Source organism: Mixophyes fleayi, chromosome 8 (assembly GCF_038048845.1).
Source record: "Mixophyes fleayi isolate aMixFle1 chromosome 8, aMixFle1.hap1, whole genome shotgun sequence".
Lineage (NCBI taxonomy): Eukaryota > Metazoa > Chordata > Amphibia > Anura > Limnodynastidae > Mixophyes > Mixophyes fleayi.
In genome coordinates, this window is record NC_134409.1 from 94,794,442 (window position 1) to 94,820,580 (window position 26,139).

The window sequence follows — 26,139 nt, forward strand, 5'->3', positions numbered from 1 at the left end:
GATCTTCACGAATCATAAGAACTTGTCATATTTGCAATCTGCTCAATGCTTGAACCCTCGTCAAGCAAGATGGTCTCTTTTCTTTTCCCGTTTTGAATTAATTATAACCTTCAAACCAGCTGCTAAGAACAAGAAAGCTGACGCTCTATCTCGAGCTTTTGTGACGTCCTCTGATGTAGAAGAGGTTCCCAACCATGCTATTCTAGACCCCAAATGTATTTCTCTGGCTGCTTCATCCACCAAAATGCTACCATTTGGGAAGACCCTCGTGCCTCCTACTTTGAGGAGGAAAATCCTTTCGTGGTTCCATACCTCTCGTTTTTCTGGACACGCCGGTGAACATAAGACCTTTGAGATTCTCTCTCGTAGTTACTGGTGGCCTTCAATGAGGAGAGACGTTAAAGAGTTTATTGCTTCCTGTGATTTATGTTCTCAGTTCAAATCCTCCCGCAGAACTCCAGCAGGGTTGCTGCGACCACTACCCATTCCGTCCAAGCCTTGGACCCATATTAGTATGGATTTCGTTACTGATTTGCCACCAAGTAAGAATCACAATACTATTTGGGTAGTGGTAGACAGATTTTCGAAGATGGCTCATTTCGTCCCTCTGTCCGGTTTACCTTCCTCGTCTACTCTGGCTGAACATTTCATTAAAGAAATCTTCCGCATCCATGGATGTCCGTCTGAGATTGTGTCAGATAGAGGAGTACAATTCGTTTCCAGATTCTGGCGGGCCCTTTGTAAAACCTTGGGCATACGATTAGCACTCTCATCGTCTTACCATCCGCAATCTAACGGACAAACGGAACGAGTCAATCAAGATCTTGAGACTTTTATTAGGATGTTCTCTTCAGCCAACCAAGACAACTGGGTAGAATTGCTCCCTTGGGCTGAATTCGCCCATAACAACATGTACCATGAGTCATCATCCAAAACTCCATTCTTTGTGGTCTACGGTCACCATCCGTCTTTTCCGGAATTTCCTGCCCTCCCACCCACCCAAGTTCCTGCTGTGGAGACTGCTTGTCAGACCTTCAAAAATATCTGGTCTCAGGTCAAAACCTGTTTAAAGAAGACATCTAACAAATATAAGTCTTTCGCAGATAAGAAGAGGCGGGCTATTCCACCACTAAAAATTGGAGATCGGGTTTGGTTATCTACCAAAAATATTCGTTTGAAGGTTCCATCTATGAAATTCGCCCCTCGTTTTATTGGTCCATATAGGATCATTCAAGTTATCAATCCAGTATGTGTTAAACTTCTTCTTCCTAAGAATCTTCGGATTTCCAATGCCTTCCATGTGTCCTTACTCAAACCTCTTATTATCAATCGTTTCTCGACTCCTCCCTCAGCACCGCAGCCAGTTCAAGTTCATCAGGAGGAGGATTTCGAGATTACTGAGGTATTGGATGCAAAAATTTCGCGAGGAGTCCTCCGTTTCCTCGTTCATTGGAAGGGCTTTGGTCCTGAAGAGCGTTCATGGATCAAAGCTGAAGATCTTAATGCTCCTGCCCTTCTGAAGAAGTTTTATTCCAAAAATCCGGACAAGCCCGGTTCCAGGCGTTCTGTGCCCACCTTTAAAAGGGGGGGTACTGTCACTCACCGGACTGTGAGTGCTTCTTCCCGGACTATTAGGAACCGTGGACGTCCTCTATCCTGAGGGACTGCGCATGCGCAGCCCTTTCCAAACCTTCAGTGTATGTTCCTTTAACTTAATTGGCAGATCAGGCAACCTCCCTATATTAAGCACCTGTGGTCAACACCACGTTGCCTGATCTTGGAGTCTCATTCCCCATGAGTCTCTGAAGGTGTTCCTGTGTTTCCTCGTTTATTCAGCCCAGCTGATTCCTGTGGTTTCCAAACCACTTCTACCTCTGTGGTTTCCAAACCACTTCTACTACTGTGGTTCCCATACCACTTCTACCATCTACTGTATCATCGTGACTGTGAGCTGATTCCTATCCGCTGCCTCCGTGCACTACAGTCTTCAAACCACTTCTCCTACTGTGGTTCCCATACCACTTCTACCATCTACTGAATCATCGTGACTGTGAGCTGATTCCTATCCGCTGCCTCCGTGCACTACAGTCTTCTAATCACTTCAACTCTACCATGTATCATTGGGACTGTTAGCTGATGCCTATCCGCTGCCTCCGTGCATTACAGGCTTCAACCACATCCACTCACCTGTTCATGATTGTGACTGCCAGCTGATTCCTATCCACTGCCTCCGTGCACTACAGGCTTCAACCTGCAACTCGTCTGTGTTTCATCATCGTGACTGCTAGCTGATTCCTATCCGCTGCCTCCGTGCACTACAGTCTTCAACCTGCAACTCGTCTGTGTTTCATCATCGTGACTGCTAGCTGATTCCTATCCGCTGCCTCCGTGCACTACAGTCTTCAACCTGCAACCCGTCTGTGTTTCATCGTGACTGTTTGGCTGATTCCTATCCGCTGCCTCTGTGCGCTTCAGTCTTCAGTCCTTGTCAACGCTCCCGTGTTTTCTTGAGTCTGCCTCCACTATTGCTACCCGCTATTCTCCGTGATCAACAGTGCCTGTTCAACTCTGCTCTCCCGTGTCCCATCGTTACTGCACCTGCTGGTTGCTATTGGCTACCTCCGTGTTCCCGCAGAGACCCGCTGCTGCTACTCCTCAGCACTACTCATCCATCTACTGCTGATCCGCTCTCCACGCTTTCCTGTGTTCCCTGCTGGTCTACCTTCCCGTGCGCTGCACCTACTAGACCACCGCTTCACCCATCCAGGGACTTCGCATCCTGCCGGCCTCCTGCCGTTCAGGTATCTCTGCACTCCTGTCTGACTGCCTCCTGAACCACGGTATGCATACTTCTCATTGACTGTGCTGTGTATTGCATACCTTGCTGGACTGTGTTGGTTCTCCTCTGGAGTGTGCTATCCGCTGAGTCTATTGCCATCATTGACTGTGTTATCTTATGCTGGACTACTTCAAGAGACTTTCTATATTGGCAGTATTGTTCAGTCATTTATACATTTATATTGTGCATATTACTGTGGATCAAAGTCAAGGTGCCCGTGTATATATTGTGTTGCAGTCTCTCCCCGTGCACCTCCTCACATATATATTCAGTAGTACAACTTGCTAGTGGCAGACCACTGACTCCTGTTTACAGTTTCACCTGTTCCAGTATCCTCTCACATAGCAGTGGTACAACTTGCTAACGCAGACCACTGACTCCCCGGATATCTCCACTTGGATTCCATTCCTTCACTCAGACAGCGGTACAACTTGCTATCCGCAGACCGCTGACTCTCATCACCTCCTCGTTTCTGTTGGACATTCCTCCTCACTATAGCAGTGGTACAACTTGCTACCGCAGACCACTGACTACCTTCACGTGTCCTTTGTCCATACAGTTCCTCGTGTATTACTACCTCCATATTGCCAGTGCTGCTAGTCATAGACTTTCCTGAGCATCTCATCATCTGCTATTTCCTGTTCCGTGATCACCCTGCTACCAGAGTACCATATTACCACCTATACTGCTCTGGTAAGCCTATCACCTGGTGATCCCTGGGTAAAGACTCCTAGTGCCCGTGACAGCCTGTAGCTGTGGCAATTCAAAAGCTGGTAAAGCAGACATGTTCCAAAAAATAAATGAAAAATTGATTGCAGAAAAAAAGGTCCCAGAAATAAAAAAACTTTCACCTGACTCCTAAGCTGTTTTGTGGGCTGGTTATACGGTCACGAATCAATGTAGAAATACAGCTAAGGAGCCATGGATAAGGTGAAAAAAACAACAATGTTTATTGCTGGAGAGTATGAACAGATGATCAAATAATGAAATTGCAGAAATTACCGGATGTACAGCAGTTGCAGGTAAATGGGAGGTGAGGAAAGATTCCAGGCAGCATGAATCCAGGAGCACAACAGGAGGAAGTGACCATAGAGTATACCATCAGGATATGACAACAATAACCAGCCATGACTGCTGGGAGAGACAGGTTTAAGAAGGGACACACCCAGGTGCAAGGAATAATTACAGGGCAGGTTAACCCCTGATACAACCAAGTAAGGCACAATAGCAGCACCTCTGGTGATCAGAGGTACTGCTGCAACACATAAAATGAACACAAATATTGCACAGTTCAAAACAAACAGGGACTGCAGGATGCAAGCAGCATTCAAAAGGGAGATGTTGCAAAGCAGATGGAGGCAGACCGTTACATTAGTGAAGCGATTCCCAGAGAATCATGTCATCCTGACTCAGCCTCCCTGTTGCAATAGCCCGAAAATGTGTTCACGTGGCTGAGGGTGTGTGACCAAATGACGTAATCGTCTAGCCACACCCCCAAGACACTGCTGTAAGATCTTCCCTCCCAGAGGGGAGATCTCAAATATAGCCAAGTATGAGATAGCTAAACTGCATGCTGAGATATGTAGGATGTTTGTATCCTTGAAGCCACCACTGCCTCAGAGAGCTCTCAGAAGACATTCTGCCTGGACTACTGGCACAGGCACATCCCACAAGCTGTGACAATGCAAAACTCATATGTGGCTGTTGCAGGGCTGGAATGTACAATGAATATAGGTTATACAGAACATGAGGCCTAACTAAAGGAACAGGAAAATTAAATCTACAAAAAGGACTGCACTTCTCTAGGGGGATATACATTTGTAAAAAAAACTACTGAAGTAAAGGAACAAGTAAGGTGCTTACCTGGTGATACATCTCCAAGGGATAAAGAGCACACGGTAAAGCCGGTGAAAGCAGCAAGAAAATATGGGGGTGATGTAATTGTCCACCTAAGGACCATTGACCATGGCTGTAAAAGATGAGTTTAGAAAGTTAGGAACTGCTCTAAAACGGGTGGCAACCACTGTAACTTCTTCAGCAGAGGTGAAGGCTGAACTCATTGCATCAGAAACGTCAATGTATAGCAAAGAAGTGATGTAATTAGAAGAGAATTGGATTAATAAACCATAGTCATGCCCTCTGACAAGATAGGGACTTATACAAAACTGATGGCCTGCACCATCTTCAAGGAGAACTAAAATAATAAGTAAGCAGTTTGGATGCTTAATCAGGAACTATTTAAACTAGTACAGGGGGGCAGTGAACTAAATATGAATAAAGCAATCTGCTTCTCCAACCAAGAGGTATTGTTTCTGCAGGATACTGGAAAAGGAAGTATATCCACAGCAACAGAAGACAATGCAGATCAGATCAAAATAACATAGGCAGTGAGATGAACATAGCTAGGAATAGGAGATGTTCTATAGTTCTTAGAACTAAGTGTGCAAATGCTAGGAGCTTAGGAAATAAAATCCCAGAACTGGCGATTGAGAGTCACGGTGCAATAAAAATCATGACATGGATATAGCTATACTGAGACATACTTTATTTAGGAAGAACAGATTGGGAAGCTTTAGAGGGAGGAAGGGGGGTAGCAAGGCATGTGAAAATAAGCATGAATACTACTTTAATGCAAGTTATTGAAGAAAAGACTGAGGCCCTTTGGGTGACCATAGAAACATGTAAGATGGCTATTCTTCGTACTGGGGTGATCTATAGATCATCACGTCAGGAAGAGGAACTGGACAAGAATCTATTGCAGGACATCAATAAAATGACATGCGAGGACCTCAAGGTTAGAACCATAATTCTCTGGGTACCCGGCCTCCAGATTCACGGATGACAGTCTTGTCTTGTCACAGGTAAGTAAGCAAGAAAAAAATAATAACCTCTTTATTTAAACAAAGTGTACATACAAAGTAAATGCATCAGTTCTCCCCAAGGACAAATGTTTCCCCCCACCAAATATATGTCAGTAACTTCACCAGTGTCAGAAAAAAAACAATAAAGTCCCCAGCAGGCTACCTCACAGCTCAAAGTCCTAACAGGCACAATCTCCCAGCAACAAAGTCCACAGCTGAGAATCCAGATGGGCCTAGGGTTCTGATACGATAGGTGGGTTTGGGTGTCTTGCTGATCCTAGTCGCTCAGCCTACTCTCCACCAGGTTGGTGGGACTCTGGTTATCAGTCTCCTTTCCAATGTAGGCTCATTGATTCCCATAGAATCTGCAAGTGTCTCCCAATGGATTGATGAAAAATCAGTCCTAGAGGTTCAGCACCCGATCTGGCTGAGCAGATTCCTAGTTTAAACAATCTCTTCTGGCCCTGATAGAGTACACCCACTCAACATCAGTCTAAGCCCTCTCTCTAAGCAATCCCCCAGCAACAACAACCTCTCCCCTCCTGCTTTCCTTTTCTGTTCATTCCAAAAATCCCCCAATCTTGCCCTCTTTCTGAGCCATCCCCCTAGGCCATCATCCATTTTCATTGGTGATGGATAGAATTTAGGTGGTAACAAGGGTGGGGATAGAATATAACCTCAGCTGTAGCCTACCTGCTGTTTTCCTGCCAAACTGTCTTAGCCAGTCCTGTGGAAGACAATGGGTAATAATTGGCCTTCCCCGCCTCCAGATCTTGGCTAGCACTTAGTCCCACTTGAAATTAACCACTTCCACTACTTTGTGATGTCACAGAGTCCCCAACTGTTCAATGCTTTCTGTGGGCTGCCTCCCCCTGCCTCTTTGGTCATAAAGCAATGCTGGATCTGGCCACTAGGAGGCATTTAATAACTGAGTGGACTGATGCCATCCAATTAGTCCACTGACTGATGGACCGAGTGGGCCCAATATTCCCCCTCTGATGCTCAGTCTTGTCACATGGCAAGGGGAGGTAATAATCATGGGAGATATTAATCTTTCTAAATGTAAACTGTAAGTGATCTTTTGCAAGTTCCACTTGTCGAAGTCAGCAAATTGGATGAAGTCATTTCAATTAATATCGAGCAAACTTGATTGTCTTTGTCTGAAATTATGCGTAGAGCACGCTATGGCGTGGAAGGGCGTATCCAGCCGCAACACGTGGCAATAACAGTTTTTACACTTTAGTATACATTCGCACCAACACACACATTTGTAAATAGTACACATTAATCGTAGTTGCAACACATAGTTATTTATGTCGAAATATAGTAGTGTTTATATGTAATAATATAAGTTATATGCATATTAGTGATACCTATGGTTCAGGTTAAAGGAAATATGTCATGTCTGATATCATATTAATCCCCTTTACATCAGCAGCTCTAGTTATTGATGTTAGGGAATAAACCTTTAATATGATATTGACTGTGAAATGCTAATGGACTGATTGTAATTGGAGTTTTGGCGGGAAGAACAGAGCTCATCCCCTGGAGAGATGGCCCCCACCTTTGGATTCCTTAGATTGAATCAGCCTATGATGTGCAACCCCCTGGACCCTCCTGAAGCATGGACCAATAGAAGCAAGCTATACCATCTGCATTGTTTCCCTGTATCTCTGTTTGCATATAAGCAGTAGCTCTCATGTAGTGTTCAGTCACCTTGACCACAGACTTCAGACCTGAATGACTGTACACTGGATCCAGAGCGCCTGCGATAAGTAACGGCTGTACTTACTATTATTTCGCTTGAATTATTCTGCTACTTATTGAGAATAAATATTTGTGCGTTGGAAACACAAATCGAGAGACGACAATCGTTATTGGATAGCGACAAAAAGCTCTTAACACACTAGAAGTAGGGACTTTCTGAATTGCTTGCAGGGAGCATCCCTCAAGCAATTGGCGAGGGAAGCCACTCATGAAGATGCAATATAAGACCAAATACTTACAAATGGTGACGGAATATCTGACTTAAATGTGGCTGAGAACCAAGGATCCAGTGACCATCAAGCAGTATGGTAAAGTATAAAGACATAGACCAACACATATCACACAAAATGTATCAAAAAGGTATTAGATTTTAGGAATGCTGACTTTGTAAAGGTGGGAAAATGTGTAAGGGATTCTTTGGCAGAGTGGAGGAACTAGAAAGGAGTGCAGGATAGGTGGGAAAAATTAAAAATTGCAATACTGACTTCCGAGGTGGAGTATCTTTGATGGTCACATTTTAATCTCTCTCTGTGTCCAGATTGCCTATAAAGTGCCATCCATGCACTGTTACCATCAGGGCCGGATTAAGCCAATGTAGGCACCTGGGCTAAGAAGCCCCCAGTAATTTGTAAAGGAACCCCAGTGAGACACCTCCATTCCCCCATACATAGATACATAAACTTACCTGGTTCTCTTAACTGCAGCCTTCTGGCTCTGGGTGCCACCTCTTCTTTCTTCTTGACCTGCTGTCAGTGCAGGCACGGTGCACAGCGTGCTGGTCAGTGAGGAGGGCTCATGAGACTATGTCATAGTCTCACGAGACTTCTTCACTAAATAGCACTCACTGACAGCAGGGCAGCTAACAGCATCAGACTTGCTGTTAGCTGTGCCTTCCTAATTTGAATGAATGGGACCCGATTGCAGTAAGTAAAATTCTTTGTTAGGTCCCCCTGGCTGCCCGAGGCCCCTGAGCTATAGTGCAGAATGACCAATATGTTAATCCGGCTCTGGTCACTATCTTCTCTTGCCTTCAAATCATAGCTCCCACTACAGCACGACCTATGGGACATGAACGGCTGGGAATTGTGAACAAGAGCAGCATTCTTTACACCCCAGAGTCCGGTCCAAAGTTTGGGGTCTAAAGAGAAGTTTTTTTCCCTGCCATAAATATAGTAGGGACTAACAGATGAAGTGGCATTCTACAATGTCCCTATTACACCATGAATACTTCATACGGGACGGCTTGGTGGTCTGCACCTATTGCCACATCAATATCACCACGTACAGTGCATGGCCGGCGTACAGCAACCATTGCAGTGAACAACTGCGGCTAGCTCCTGCCCTATCAGCATTGTGGACACCTGAAAGGTTCTTGGTCATCCTCATTTTGACTTAAAATCTACTACATCTACCTGTCTGGGGAGAAGCGCTGTCTCCTGCATCGATGGGGTGAGTGACCATACACCCCCGGCTGGTTGCCACTCCCAAACCCCTGCCCGCACACCTAGCTGAGACAGTGTCTCATTCACTGGGAGTTTCACCCTTGTCCTTCCCTGATATGAGCGCTACCATGCTCGACCTCTGTGGTGTGGTTTGGGAACTGCTGCACATGCGCGAAGGTTGCGACGGTACATAAATCAGCTTTTATTTTCAATCTGCAGCTCTCATGGCAATGCTATTCCTGTATGCCTGAGAGCCATTCACAGCTAGGATTGTTGTACTCTGCCTTGTCTTTGGAGGGTGCAAATTATTGACACTTGTCCAGGAGTGAGACTGTCCTCTGCACATTGCTGTCAGGATCAGTTACCAGGGATCCACAAACCATTAAATTCTGTTTCTTCCACCCCTACATACGCTCTGTGAAATTGGGACTTATGGCTTCAGACCCTCCTTGTATGCAGGACACTATAATACTCTTTAACCTGCTCCAGATATCTTCCTCCACAGGTTGCAGCACTATTCTTCGACGTAAGACATTTTTCTTAGCAAGTCAGAAAACAGACTGAATATGTACCTCTCTGCCATCCAGTATTAACAACTGATATTGCACTGTTGTCTGTATACTTTGGTATTCTTATAACCATTGTAGCTACTCACATACAAATATCCTTTTAAATATTTGAATTTCTCAATTTTATGTTTTATGTAATTGCTTGATTTCTCTACAATGTAATTGTTATCTCTCCCTTGAGAGGATGATGTAAAATAACTTTTTTCTATTTTTTCATAGTGACAACCTAGACACACTACTCCAACTAGGGTCTTCCTATCTCTCACTCCATTTGTGTCTCTAATAGACGAATTACACAAACAAAGAAAAATTGTTAATGCTCCAAATCTAACTTGTCTACGATGGGTAAGCCAAAATCGCAATCAATAAGTCTACCCACCCCCCCTCACCCCCTCAATTACTCACATCTGACCAATATGACAGTTCTGTGCTCCCCATAGATTCACAGCAGAACCTGTCCCCATCTATCTCTGGCGGTGAATTCTCAGTCATCTCCATGCCCCAGATTGATTTGAGGTATTGCAAACCACTATTAACCAACAGCACACTCATCACAGAGATGGAGCAATGCTCCAGTGATGTGGAAGATAATATACTTTCCCTAAAAACCACTGCAGATCGTCAGACAAAATCTTTACAACAAATAACTGATAGGAGTTCCAAAAACTGTCAAAGGCCCCCATCTCATTCAATATCTTAGTGTTTTAATACCAATCTCGAACAATCAATGGATAAATCCCAGATTGAGAGGGCACAGTGAATTGGTCAGGAAAGGGAGGGTGATAGCCCTAGACCGACACCAGTGATAGCCAAATTCTTTGATTATATTGATTATAAAGCCAAAGAGCAATCATAGAAGCCTATAAAAAAACAGATGTCTCTGTCCATAGAGCAGTAGTTCCCAAACTGTGTGCCACGGCTCCCTGGGGTGCTGCGGCAATCTCACAGGGGTGCCTCGATAAGGGCCAGTGGTAAGCAAGGCAAGGGACTTCTTGGTAATTATTTTGGCTTAGGGGTGTCTTGAAAAAATTATATGAGATCCTAAGGGTGCCTCGAACTGAGAAAGTGTGGGTTCCACTGCCACAGAGGGTAATAAAATCCTTATAGTTCAGGACTTTTCTGTGTTAATTTCACTTCAAATGTGTGTAGACACTTAATTAACAATAGCAAGCGTTTTGGCTTACTCTTTCCGGCCAAATTCAGGATGACCAATAACTGTCAAACCTTGTTCTTTGCTGACCCTGCAGAGACTAATTTCATTTCCTCCACAAATTGCCCTCTCAGGGAGCATCGGTTGGGGACAGATTATGCCCCCATCGTTGAGGCATTTTACATTCATAATGCAATGCTCATGATTTACAATGCCTCAGGAGTATGGATATTTGCTTTTGTTAAGTGCCAAATTCACACTTAGGTTGTTCTAAACGTTGTCGTTGTTACATTTCTTCCCATGTATGGTTAAGTGCTGGTCATATATTAAAATGTTTATATTCTCATGGGTACATCCTGACTACCTGTCCAGGATCTACCTAAAATTATTTAAAATAGAAATTGGTGTTTGAAGGAGATTTAGATTTTCTCTTTCTGACATGTACAATGTTAATGTACCAGATATTGCAATTGAGGCACAGGAGAGACCAGATTTTACCCTATTTGTCAGGGACTTTTCCCTTATAGCTAAATGTAGGATTTTGTCTTAGGACACTGGATGTCATGAGTACTTGGCTCCTGGGTGGGGTGAGCTAGTCGTGCCACATGCAAACCTTAACCTAAATTTCCCTCTTCATGCCCCCCCATCCTTAAAAATTCTTTCCTGGAATGTTGATGGCCTCATTACCCCCATTAAGTGGAAAAAAATCTTGTCACATCTTAAACGTCATGCCTCGGACATCATCTTTTTGCAGGAGACCCACTGGAAATGAGGAGATACATGACTTAATGATTGTATCTCAGCCCCTTTTAAAAACAAATCTAGGGTAGTAGCAGCATTTGTCTTATACCGTCTTAGTTAGGGTGATTGACCCAAATGGTCGCTTTATTTATTGGATACCCAGATTTGTGATCATAGATACACACTTTTAAATATTTATGCTCCCAATGTTAACCAACTTGCGTTCTTCCATTGTATTTCACAACTCCTAGCTTCCCATGACACGCCATATTTAATCATAGAGGATGATTTCAACAACCCTGGTATGGACAAAAAACCTATCCCCCACAATCTTTGATCAAATCTATGGAACCAGGTAACTTAAACTGGTATATGGCCTAACTGACCCATAGAGGTTGTTAAATCCTATAGACACATCTTTTACCTTCCACTCTGTGGTCCAAAATTCACACTCTAGACTAGATTATATCCTATTGGCAAACCCCTTAGTAACGGATTATTAAGATTGACATAGGAACCATTATTATAACTGACCATGCCGCAGTGTTTCTTTCCATCCATGCCTTGTGGAAGTTCCCATCAATAATACTGAATTCCAAAAATTTTAAACAGCATCTTAAATACCATTGGATGGACTATCTGGACAACAATATTGAACATATTGATGATCCTGTGTTGTTCTAGGAAACCTCCAAAGCAGTGATGAGAGTGAACAGAATTGTCTACATGGCCAAGAGAAAACCAATAAGACAGATCACTCCCTAGCAAAACTTTTGCAGGAGCAATATAATGTGTATGTTTCACCAACACCATCACCATTTATTTTTTTATATAGTGCCATTAGTTACGCAGCGCTGTACAGAGAACTCACTCACATCAGTCCCTGTCCCATTGGGTATTACAGTCTAAATTCCCTAACACACACACAGACTAGGATCAATTTGATAGCAGCCAATTAACCTACTAGTATGTTTTTGGAGTGTGGAAGGAAACCCACACAAACACAGGGAGAACATATAAACTCAGTGCTGTGAGGCAGAAGTGCTAACCACTAAGCCACTGTGCTGCTGCCCTGCCTCTAACCCTAATGACACATCTTTAATTATAAATAAACAAACCACTCTGGAAAACTGAACTGGTGCAGAAGGCTAATCTGCCTAAACTCACCTCTTGTAAGAAAAAGTCTCTAGACTTGAATGTAACCACACAGGAAATTACTGATACAATATTGGACTTTACAATTCACAAATACCCTGGCCCCGATGGTTACACAGGTGAATATTATAAACTGTTGAAGGTTGAAATTACCCCAGTCTTGTTAGAACTATATCGCACTATTCCTAGAACATGTCCCCAATATCCCATTTTTAACCAAGCACACACTATCCTCATTCCAAAGCCAGACAAGGACCCTATGTTAATGTCCTTGTATTGCCCTATTACATTGCTGAATTTAGACTTTAAATTACTGTGCAGAAACATGGCGAAACGTCTTCAAAATATTTTGCCTTCCTTGTTAACTGAACACCAATTAGGTTTTGTACGCTGTCGTCACTCAGTCAGGGGCATACATACCACAATTGCATCTATAATGGCTTCCTCTGAAACTCTACATCCCTCTAATATGTTCCTAAGCCTTGATGCCCATAAGGCTTTTGATGCAGTTTCCTGGTCTTTCATGAATGCTGTTTAGAACAGGAGAGATTTTGGTAGCAATTTCATGGCCATGATTAATTACTTTTACGATAACCCTTCCACCTACTTGATAATTAACACTACTCTGCGTGGAGATCCCCTGGAGATAAGGGAAGGACTAGAAAGAGCTGTCCTATATTATTATTATTATTATTATTATAAATTTTTATTTATAAGGCGCCACAAGGCGTCCGCGGCGCCGTACAGAGACAAACAAATTACAATACAATGGGAGACAGCACAGTACAGTAAACAGTAAGCACAGCAACTCAGTAAGCTCAATGCACAGCTAGAGAGGGCGGGGAAGGGGGAGGGAGGATCCGCAAACAACGGGGCCCAAGAAGGAAGACAGGGAGACCCCCAGGGGGGAGGAGGGAGCGAGAGTGGACGTGGGTTGGTGGATTCTCGAGGAGGAGGGCTAAGTAGCTTCAGAGCAGAGTTAGAAGTGGTGGAAACAGGAGGAGAGATGGCCCTACTCAGAGGAGCGTACAATCTAAGGGAAGGGGTGGACAGACAGAGAGACGCAGGGGAGAGAGGGAGAGTAGGGGGACGGAGGCAGAAGATAAGGTAGGAAGTTAAGTGGGAGACAGAAAGGCTTTAAGAAAAAGGTGGGTTTTTAGGGCCCGTTTGAAACTGGACAGATTAGGGGAAGTTCTGAGGGAGGGAGGGAGCTTGTTCCAGTGGAGGGGGGCTGCGCGGGCGAAGTCTTGGATACGCGCATGGGAGGAGGTTATAAGGGGGAAGAGAGGCGACGGTCAGAGGCAGAACGGAGAGGGCGGGATGGAGCATGAATAGAGAGGAGGGTGGAGATGTAGGGCGCAGTGGAGTTGGCGAGGGCCTTGTAGGTGAGTGTGAGGAGCTTAAAGAGGATTCTGAAGGGGAATGGGAGCCAGTGAAGGGCTAGGTAGAGGGGGAGACAGAAGAGGAGCGGCGAGAAAGGAAAATAAGCCTAGCGGCAGCGTTAAGAGCAGGTCTAAGGGGATCGAGATGAGAGTGGGGGAGGCCAGTGAGGAGGAGGTTGCAGTAGTCCAGGCGGGAGATGATCAGAGAGTGGATAAGGCATTTGGTGGCAACTTGGGAGAGGAAGGGCCGGATGCGAGCAATGTTACGCAGCTGGAAGTGGCAGGATTTAGCAAGAGAGAGGATGTGGGGGCCAAAGGAGAGAGAGGAGTCGAGGATGACACCAAGGCAGCGAAGTTGGGGGACAGGGGAGATAGAGGTGTTGTCGACAGTGATGGAGAGGTCAGAAGGGGATGAGGTATGAGAGGGAGGAAAAACTATGAGCTCAGTTTTGGCAAGGTTAAGTTTGAGGAATCGAGAGGACATCCAGGAGGAGATGGCAGAGAGGCAGGCGGACACCCTAGAGAGGAGGGAGGGAGAGAGATCAGGAGAGGAGAGGTATAGTTGAGTGTCGTCAGCGTAAAGGTGGTAGCTGAAGCCGAAGGAGCTGATGAGTTCACCCAGGGAGGAGGTGTATAGAGAGAAAAGTAAGTGTCCCAGAACAGAGCCCTGAGGGACCCCGACTGGAAGGGTGGACGGGGGGGGGAGAGAGACCCAGAGGTGGTGACAGAGAAGGATCGGTGAGTAAGGTAAGAGGTGAACCAGACTAGGACTGGGCCGGAGAGGCCGAAAGACTGGAGGGTGTGAAGGAGGAGGGGGTGGTCAACTGTGTCAAAGGCTGCAGAGAGCTCAAGGAGGATGAGAAGGGAGAAGTGGCCCCTGGCTTTAGCAGAGAGGAGGTCATTGGTGACTTTAGCCAGGGCAGTTTCAGTGGAGTGGAGGGGGCGGAAACCAGACTGGAGAGGATCAAGGAGGGAGTATTCAGAAAGGTAGGAGGTGAGACGGCTGCAGACGAGCCTCTCGAGAATTTTGGAGGCAAAAGGGAGAAGAGATATGGGGCGATAATTCGTGAGAGAAGTGGGGTCGAGATTAGGTTTCTTAAGAATGGAAGATACGAGAGCATGTTTGAAGGAGGAGGGGAAGATGCCAGTGGAGAGGGAAAGATTAAAGAGGTGAGCGAGGTGGGAGCAGGTGGTGGGGGAAAGGAAGCGAAGAAGGTGGGAGGGGATGGGATCCAGGGGACAGGTAGTGGGGGGGAGGATGAAATGAGAGAGTGGACTTCCTCGCCGGTCTTTTTCTGTTTAATTTATCATTAGATCTTCTGCTACAAGTCATACAAAAGTGGCCTCTGCTACAGGGCATTCGGATTGGAACAGAATTCAATAAGATTACGACATTTGCTGATGACATTCTGTTACACATATCTAATCCAGAATCCTTTTGGATTCCCTTGATGAGGAAAATGTAAGTGCTCGGTTCAGTGTTGGGTTTCGTGGTGAACTATTAAAAATAAATGGCATATATCTAGGTAAGGGCCAAGTGAAACCCTCATGGGCTCCTGCACTCTCATTACAGTGGGAAAATAAATCTATACCCTATCTGGGAACTCAGCTACCGAAGAACATGGCCACTCTGTATACACTCAATCTTGGTAAGGTCATTTCTAGTATGCAAAAAGAATAGGCATGTTGGGAACACCTCTGTAACTGGATCACTTATAAATAACTTAAGGTATAAATTTATTTAAAGGAAATAGCGCAGTGCACATTTATATAATGCCAATGCACTTATTTTTGATATTGTGTATATTTTGATATAGGAAATCGTTACTTCTGAGACCAGGGTAGAAAATTCGTGTTTTCTGTTTTAACCTTTCTGGAGGAAATGCCTTATTTCTGATGTATATATCTGATACAATAAGCCTTTGTTTTGAAAGCCTTTTGTATATCTTGGTGTAAGGAAATGTCTTGCTTGGGGTTTGCAACTTTTCCTGGGGAATACTTTTCTTTGGGGGAAATATGTATTCTGCAAGTGTTGAAAGAAGGACGCTAATCTCATGCTAATTAGACCTTATGATGTGTGAGAGTCATAGGAAGATGTAATTAGACTTGCTGTCCAGTGTAAGGTGCAGGATATCACAGATAAGCGTAAATATTGTTAGCTTTGCAATGCATGTACCGTATTTCCCCATGTATAAGTTGCACCCATGTATAAGACGCACCTTAATTTTGGGGCCCAAAATGAAAAAAAAGATGTATTACATAAAGTACACTGGAGGAGCCTACAATTGTAACAGAGCACAATGAAGCTTGTAATTTGTTGAGATTCACTAGAGCAGCTTACACATTCAGACCAAAATGAGGCAATGAGGCAATGAGCGCTACTGCACAGTCTTGCTGACAAGAGACAAGTCACGTAGACACGCCCCAAGCGTGTCTACGTGACTTGTCTAATGTCAACAAGACTGTGCAGCTTTTGTCAGGGAAACACAGAGGAATCTGCAGCGGTGATCATCGGAACTGTCAGTCACGTGACTGACAGCGCCGAGACTGTGGGAGGCGCCTGCAGGACCTGAAGGTCCTTTTGCAAAGTAACGGTGGACACGCTGGAGTTGCTGGAGCTGATTAGCGGGGACTCCTCACACCAGATGCCGACTTCTTCAATCAGGTAAGTAGCGCTTGCAGTGTATAAGATGCACCTTTTTTTTAGACCCAAAATTTGGGGTAAAAAGGTGCGTCTTATACATGGGGAAATACGGTAAATCCATGTTTGAGTAAACACATTGTATCCTGATTCTAAAAATAGCCTGTGTCCAAATCAGTTTAAAAAGCACTGTCTTGTACACTGAAATGTATCATTCTGATGTTCCATCTGACCTGATCACCTGGTACCTTCAACCAGTGTGAGAGAAAATTAACATCACTTGCTTCAAAGACCTGCTTGAAAACATCTTCAATATTGCTGTAATCCTGTGACCTGCAGATTAGATCCTAAGGGTTAGATTTACTAAACTGCGGGTTTGAAAAAGTGGGGATGTTGCCTATAGCAACCAATCAGATTCTAGCTTTCATTTTATTAGTACCTTCTACAAAATGACAGCTAGAATCTGATTGGTTGCTATAGGCAACATCCCCACTTTTTCAAACACGCAGCTTAGTAAATCTAGTCCTAAATCTAATCCTTTCTCCGGCTGTTTCTGAGGTTGGACCCAGGTCCCCAGTACCACCGCTCTGCCGCTACCCACCAGATTTGGCAAGTGTGGTAGGCCAGAGGGATTCAGCCCAAGTGTACCAGCACGGGAGTACACTAGCAGAGACAGTTACTCAGAAGGAATGTGGTTCTGAGTGCCATAAAGGAGCCCAGTTGTGGCAGCAGGCTCCTCCTACTGCGGCAGGAGGGGCATATTTGGAATAAAGAAAAGGGACGGTGGCAAAGTAAGCCCAGCCAGTTCCCAGCAACAACTGACAGGGTGACATAGGTGGTCCATCCTGTCACAGCCTCTCTCTCTCCTATAAGGGTGAACCTCCTGAAGATGATATCCTTTCCAAGAATAGTATATCCCTTGCAAACATTACCCTTACTACTAACAAAAAAGATGCACAAACTATTTTCTATTGCATGCCTTCATTTGGAAGAAAAAACAAAAGCTAATGGGTGTGTTTATTTTACTGATGTAGTCCAGTACAGTCATGCAGCACACTTGCATTACTTGAGGCATTGGCTGACAAATAATAGTATTTCCACCTTAATGACCAGGAGGTCCCTTCTCACATATTGGGCAATCTACTTTTAAACTCTGTTAGGAAAATTTGGCATATATTATATATAAACTCCATCTTAATCCCTATAAATCCATTCACTTACCTTTTGTACAGATCCTGACTTCCAAAACGGCATCATCCCATCATTACGTGGGAGTTAGGAAGCCTGCACTCGGTTGGACAGTTGTTAGACAAAACCTGTAATAAACCACTCTGATATTCCCAAGTGATTGAATTATTTCCTTTTCTAGGTTCCTGTGGTCTAGCCTTCATCCAGACCCAACATTATGCTAGTAACATTGGTTCACTGTTTTGTGAAACTGATTGGAATAATACCCTTGACACCCTTTTGTTATTTGCTCCCCCTCCAAAGAGAGTGATATCCTCAAACTACACTTATCTGAGAAATCTCATACTACTAATAAATCTGGTCTGAGTCAGTGGTTACGATATTTTCCTCAACTGAGGGAAGCCATGTTATGCAAAACTTTTGAAACTTCTATTAAACTACTCCATGCCTCCAGATATGTGGAGATGTTTCTCAACATTTTTCATAGAGGCTATCTTTCACCGCACTGTAGACATATTTGTGGAAGTCAAATAATTGGATAAAGTAAGCTAAATTGATTAATATTGTTTTACCGTGCGATTGCGATTAGTACGCCATGTGTAATGATGCAATCACGCGGATTAATAATATACACATTTACATTTGCACTTACACTTATAAATAGTACACATTTATTAAGGTTCCAATCCACATTTATTTATTAGTAAAATGTATTAGAGATTATTTATACATAGATAATACTACAGTAAAGGTAATTATGGTGCAGGTCCACAGAAATGTGTAGGGTTTCATGTTAAAGCTTATTTCACCAGCATTAACCCGGTTTTGAGAGAGCTGCAATCGCATCAGTGGTCGCATGTTATGAACAATATGAGATTAATACTCAAAAGTACTTTGTTTATGGGTCAGTTTAAACTGGTTATTTAGCGGGAAGACACATAGACAACAGTTGGAGTGAGTTGCTCCCAACCTTAGAGAAGAGATCAAATGAACTGACCTATGACCAGCAGTCTACTGAAACATCGTTAACCCTGGACCAATGAAAACTTCTCTTAGTGTTATCTGTGTATATTCGTGACCTTATCATTGTTTATATTAATTCAAACTGTATATAAGCAAGCCCTGGGCCAGTGTTAGATCTCTCTTCCTGACTGCAGACTACATAGGTCCATGTAGTCATGCATGCGTAGTGTAATATATTCGGTTGTATACTTTCCTGTTTATTGTTATATCTTTTATGATTCTCTTTGTGCATTAGATCCACATTAATTGCATTGGACAATGTTTATTGGTAGCGACAAAACGAGCATTACAATTTGGGGGCTCGTCAGTGATGACACATTGCTTAAAAATTCGCAAAACCTATGGATTTCTGTTTACCCACAAAGGGTGGGAGATGCGTCATTTACAGTTAGGAAAGCAAATAGTTCTATGCCTTCATAAAATCCAGTGTTGCCAAACTGAATATCCGCTTAGTACAATCTAAGAGGTGCGGGTGAGGACTGTCAGGGTTCCCAAGGTAAGACCACGAAGAAAAAGTAAGTGAGCGAAGTGGTTTTAATAGAAACACAGGTAACACTGGTTCAGGATGCATTAACTGGTAAGGGAGTAATATAACCATGGATCTTAACAGCGGAATAGACAATACTGTGAAGCGCTGGTGAGATGAGTAGCCTGCGAATTGCAAAGTTAAATACCTCCTGGAGAGGTGGAGAGATGAATAGCCTGCAGATTGCTGGGTCTCATACCTCTGGAAAAGTGGAGAGATGAGTAGCCTGCGGATTTCAGGGTAGGATACCTCTGAAAAGGTGGTGAAATGGGTAGCCTGCGGATTGCAGGGTTGGATACCTCTGGAAAGGTAGACAAATGAGTAGCCTGTGGATTGTAGGGTCAGATACCTCTGGAAAGGGGGAGAGATGAATAGCCTTTGGATTGCAGGGTTGGATACCTCTGGAAGGGTGGTGAGATGAATAGCCTGCGGGTTGCAGGGTTGGATACCTCTGGAAAGATGGTGAGATGAATAGCCTGTGGATTGCAGAGTCAGATACCTCTGGAAAGGTGGAGAGATGAGTAGCCTGCAGATTGCAGGGTTGGATACCTCTGGAAAGGTGGTGAGATGAGTGGTCTGCAGGTTGCAAAGTTAAATACCTCTGGAGAGGTGGAGAGATGAATAGCCTGCAGATTGCTGGATCTCATACCTCTGGAAAGGTGGAGAGATGAGTAGCCTGCGGATTTCAGGGTTGGATACCTCTGGAAAAGTGGAGAGATGAGTAGCCTGTGGATTACAGGGTTGGATACCTCTGGAAAGGTGGTGAGATGAGTGGTCTGCAGATTGCAAAGTTAAATACCTCTGGAGAGGTGGAGAGATGAATAACCTGCTGATTGCTGGGTCTCATACCTCTTGAAAGGTGGATAGATGAGTAGCCTGCGGATTTCAGGGTTGGATACCTCTGGAAAAGTGGAGAGATGAGTAGCCTGTGGATTACAGGGTTGGATATCTCTAGAAAGGTGGTGAGAAGAATAGCTTGCGGATTGCAGTGTTGGATAACTCTGGAAAGGTGGTGAGATGAATAGCCTGCGGATTGCAGGGTTGGATACCTCTGGAAAGGTGGTGAGATAAATAGCCTGCAGGTTGCAGTGTTGGATACCGCTGGAAAGGTGGCGTGATCAGTACCCTACAGATTGCAGGGTTGGATACCCCTGGAAAGGTGGTGAGATGAGTAGTCTGTGGATTGCAGGGTTGGATACCTCTGGAAAGGTGGTGAGATAATTAGCCTGTGGATTGCAGAGTCAGATACCTCTGGAAAGGTGGAGAGATGAGTAGCCTGCGGATTGCAGGGTTGGATACCTCTGGAAAAGAGGAGAGATGAGTAGCCTGCGGATTGCAGGGTTGGATACCTCTGGAAAGGTGGTGAGATGAATAGCCTACAGGTTGCAGGGTTGGATTCCTCTGGAAAGGTGGCATGATCAGTACCCTGCAGATTGCAGAGTTGGATACCCATGGAAAGGTGGTAAGATGAGTAGCCTGTGGATTGCAGAGTTGAATACCTCTGGAACGGTAGTGAGATGAGTGGTTTGGGGATTGCAGAGTCAGATACCTCTGGAAAGGTGGTGGATGAGTGGTCTGCGGATTGCAGGGTTTGATACCTCTGGAAAAGAGGAGAGATGAGTAGCCTGGATTTGCAGTGTTGGATAGTTCTGGAAAGGTGGTGAGATGAATAGCCTGCAGGTTACAGGGTTGGATACCTCTGGAAAGGTGGCGGGATCAGTACCCTGCAGATTGCAAGGTTGGATACCCCTGGAAAGGTGGTGAGATGAGTAGCCTGTGGATTGCAGGGTTGGATACCTTTGGAAAGGTGGTGAGATGAGTGGTCTGCGGATTGCAGGGTTTGATACCTCTGGAAAGGTGGTGAGATGAGAAGCCTCCGGTTTCTTGAAACACTTGAGAGCAAAAAGCAGGTAATGGTGGAAGTAAGCTCAACAGGTTATGCTGAGATGCAATGTGCTGCAGAGACCAGAAGCACAGAGATCCACACAGGTGTATAACACTGGGACAGAATCGATGATGAGCTGTGTCTGCAGCGATGGAATGAATAGCTAAAACCACAAAGTCAGGTACACAGGTAAGGATAAGCAGGAACAGGAGACATAGGTGATTGCTTCCTATCAGGTAGAGGGACCTGATGATCTGGCCCAGACTGCAGTGCGAAGTTGTCTTTTAAAGAGTAGCGGCAGGTGAAAATCATCCTGAGAATACGGACTTAGCTCAACAGGAAGGGAAACAGTTCAAGCGCCACAGTGGCCCCTTTGGTGGCATGGTGGTACTGCAGGCTATATATATATATGCAAAAAGTCCAACATAGTTCCTGGCAGACAGGAGCTGCAGGAGGCAGATCGTGACAGTACCCACCCTCCCCTACCCTTGTAAGGATGGATTCCAGACAGCTATCAAACAGGGAGCATAGGATCGGTCAAAAAAATCAGGTTCGTAGTCTAGAATTGGGGTCCTGCTGGAGAAGTCCTCATCTACGGAATGCAAAGGCCCTGAAGCCCCACTCCTCCTCTTCTTTTTACCTCTTTTTACGGCTTTTAGAGGGTTACTGGAAATGGAGCGAGGCATAAGATAATCTCAAAGTTGTAGTAGCAGGAGATAAAGAAAGTGTCATAGAAGAAGCACTAGGAGTAGGATTAGCAAATTCTTTGAACACTGCTTCAGTAAAAAGCTGCAAATCCGACAGGATAGGATCTTGGGTCTCAATAAGGAAATTTGCCCATTCTAGAGCTTCCCCTGTAAAGTTGGATAGCATGAAAAACACACACTTTTATTGGTATCTAGGAGATCGGGAACTGATAAAAAGTAAGATATGCAAAATTGTAAAAGGGTATTAAATTGCCGGATGTCCCCGTCAGGGTAGGTGGTGGGAATTCAAAAACAGAAGCAGAGTCGGCAGTTTTGGCAATGATGATGGGGTAACCGGAACAATGATTCCCGACTGGGATGGCAAGAGAGGACTCGGACAGAGCACACAAATTGAAGTAACACTCGGGGTGGGACCAAACTTGGAGGAAGGCCTGGACTGGGCGCATAACTTGGCCTAGACAGCGCTGTGAGGAGCATCGAGCACAGCAGCACTGTGAGGGGCCTCGGGCACTGCAGCACTGTGAGGGGCCTTGGGCACGGCAGCACTGTTGGGGGCCTTGGGCACGGCAGTACTGTAAGGGGCCTCGGGCACGTCAGCATTGTAAGGGGCCTCAGAACAGACAGCACTGTGAGAAGCCTCAGAGCAGACAGCGCTTTGAGAAGCCTCAGAGCAGAGAGCACTGTGAGAAGCTACAGAGCAGACAGCTAAACCACATAGAGTGCAACACGGGCTGAACCGCATGGAATGGCAACTCGGGCTGTACCGCATGAAATGGCAACTCGGGCTGAACCACATGGAATGGCAACTTGGGCTGAACCGCATGGAATGCCAAATCTGGCTGAACCACATGGAAAGTTTCAGGCGCGTACTGGAGGGACAGGGCCCTCTCTGAAGCAGGCTGTAAGGGCAGCACCCCCTCTGAAGCAGGCTGTAAGGGCAGCGCCCCTTTCTGAAGAAGGCTGTAAGGGCAGCACCCTCTCTGCAGCAGGCTGTCGGGGCAGCGCCCTCTCTGAAGCAGGCTGTAGGGGCAGCGCCCTCTCTGAAGCAGGCTGTACGATCAGGAAAAGATGCAGCGGCTGGCATCTCGGAACTGGAGGCAGCGGCTGGCTTCTCGGAACTGGAGGCAGCGACTGGCGTCTCGGAACTGGAGGCAGCAGCTAGGACCTCGGAATGGGAGGCAGAGGCTAGGACCTCAAGACAAGTGAGAGGAACTGGTGGATTAGGCCTCATCCCAGGGAGCAGAACTGGTTGTAATGAAGAAGCGGAAAGTGGAGGGCAAACAAATCCAGAATAAGGAGTGGAGAAAGCAAAAGATGGTACGGCAGTAATATAACCACGGATCTTAACAGCGGAATAGCCAATACTGAGAAGCGCTGGTGAGATGAGTAGCCTGCGGATTGCAGGGTAAGATACTTCTGGAAAGGTGGTGAGATGAATAGCCGGAAGAATGCAGGGTTAAATACATCTGGAAAGGTGGTGAGATGAGTAGCCTGCGGATTTCAGGGTTGGATAGCTCTGGAAAGGTGGAGAGATGAGTAGCCTGCGGATTGCAGGGTTGGATACCTCTGGAAAAATTGCGAGATGAGTAGCTTGCGGATTGCAGAGTCAGATACCTCTGGAAAGGTGGAGAGATGAGTAGCCTGCGGATTGCAGGGCTGGATACCTCTGGAAATGTGGTGAGATGAGTAGACTGCCGATTGCATGGTTAGATACCTCTGGAAACGTGGTGAGATGAGTGGCCTGCAGATTGCAGGGTTGGATACCTTTGGAAAGGTGGTGAGATGAGTAGCCTGTGGATTGCAGGGTTAGATACCTCTGGAAAGGTGGTGAGATGAGTAGCCTGCGGATTGCTGAAACACTTGAGAACAGAAAGTAGGTAATGGTGAAAGTAAGCTGAACAGGTTATGCTGAGAAGCAATGAGCTGCAGAGAGCAGAAGCACAGAGATCCACACAGGTGTATAACACTGGGACAGAATCGATGATGAGCTGTGTCTGCAGCGATGGAATGAACAGCTAAAACCACAAAGTCAGGTACACAGGTAAGGATAGACAGGAACAGAAAACAGAGGTGATTGCTTCCTATCAGGTAGGGAGACCTGATGATCTGGCTCAGACTGCAGTGCGAGGCTGTCTTTTAAGGAGTAGCGGCAGGTGAAAATCATCCTGAGAATACGGACTTAGCTCAACAGGAAGGGAAACAGTTCAAGCGCCACAGTGGCCCCTTTGGTGGCATGGTGGTACTGCAGGCTATATATATATATATATATATATATATATATATATATATATATATATATATATGCAAAAAGTCCAACATAGTTCCTGGCAGACAGGAGCTGCAGGAGGCAGATCGTGACAAGGACATAGGGACAAGAAAGGAAAAAAACTTTTCTTTTTCATGTAATTTTGCGATTTAAACGTGGTTTGTTTGCTTAGTGCATATGTTTCCCTGTATTGCCACATGTTTAAACGTTTGTATTGATAGATATTGTTTTTTTATAGTGAAATGAATTGTTAAAACCTCTGAGAAGTTATTATTACCATTTGGAAAATAATTTTTCTGTACAGAAAACAAAGGTGTATGTGATTTGTGTGATTGTGGGAGTACCGGAAAAGGGACAAAGGTTCTGCTGAGAAAACAGGGTATAACATTTTACATTGTGGTAAATGTGGTATACAGTGCTACAAAAATAGGGTTTTCATCATGATCCCAATTGTAATTGCATAAGTTTGCAGATATTTAGTACCCACAGGCTGTGCGATTGGACCGCATGTGCTGCATTTGCACGTGATTGCACGTGATTGTGAAATTGTGGATGGTGGAGAGGAAATTCGCTCGAAATACTGGGTGTTCTTCAATATTCCCTATTCTCATTTCTAAATTACTCAACAGGTGCACTGAAAAGGCGGGATATTGCAATGTTGATATTTTCGTTCTCCCAGTTACTGTATCAGAGACCTCTCTGTGTACACTTTAGCACCATTAAGTGGTGGAAGCGGCGAGTTGGAGAATACGCCCAGAGCCAATTAATCTCTAGCGGGAGTTTTGGTGATGCGAAGCATTGAGAAGTCTGCTTCCAAGTGGGTGCCAAACAAACGCATGAGATGGCTTTCGTGACCAAGACTCAGGTCAAAGGTGCCCCGACAGGGTGAATTAAATTGTAGGGAGAAATATGGTGAGAGATAACCGAGGTACCGGTTATGCTAGGACCTTTCATGGTCGAGAAGTGTAAGGTAGGTATGCAGTAGCGTACCTTGAAGGTAAGTATGTAATGGCGTACTGTGATCAGTGGGGGATTTTAATAATCCGGACATTGATTGGAGTACTGAGACCTGCAGTACAGCTAGGGGAAATAGGTTTCTTAGCATGCTAAAAGACCATTACATGCCCCAATTAGTAGAGGAGCCAACTAGGAACCGGACTATATTGGACCTAGTAATAACAAATAATGTAGACGTAATATCAAATATTCAAGTAAGGGAACTCTTGGAAAACAGTGATCATAATATGGGAATAAATGTATCAAGGTCCGATTTTTTCAGCGTGTTAAAATCGCGGTAAATCGTGGGTGATAACCCGCGATTTTAGTCAAAATTTCTCAAATGTATCAAGCTGCGATTTTTACCCTGATCTTCAAAATCGCTGGTCATCTCTGGCGATTTGCTGCAATGTAAAGCACTCCTGTGTTAGCTAACTCTCCTGTGTTGTAGCAGCGAGTTGTATAAACACATCACTGTTACACTGCCTGTCATACAGCTGCCGCTCCGGCAGCTGTCAAAAGTGTTTAAAATTGATCAAAGTTAAAAAAAAAGCGTGATGTCCCCCCTCTATTTAGTCTTAACCCTAGTGCTGCCAGACTAGTGCTGGTTCCGTGAAAATAGGGGAAATTTTTTTTGTGCGGTCCCCCCTATTTTCACGGAACCAGCACTAGGCAAAGCAGCAGGGGTTGGTAGCACTATAGCAGGGGGACATGCGGCAGGGGTCCCTCCTGCCATAATGGCAACCAACCCCAGGCTGTTCAGCGCTGGGCTGGATTCCCTAGAGAGTGGGGTCCGCCCAAAAAAATGAGGGCCCCTAGGGACATCCAGCTCAGTGCTGATAGCACTAGGGCTCTTCCTACACCCCTGGGCGGCCTCTGAAAATATATTACTATTGTTTGGGAAATTGATTTTCTGTGCAGAAAACAATAGGTGTATGTGTATGTGAATGGTATGCATAAAGACAAGAGTTTATTTACTGTTGAAAAGAGACAGATAAAAG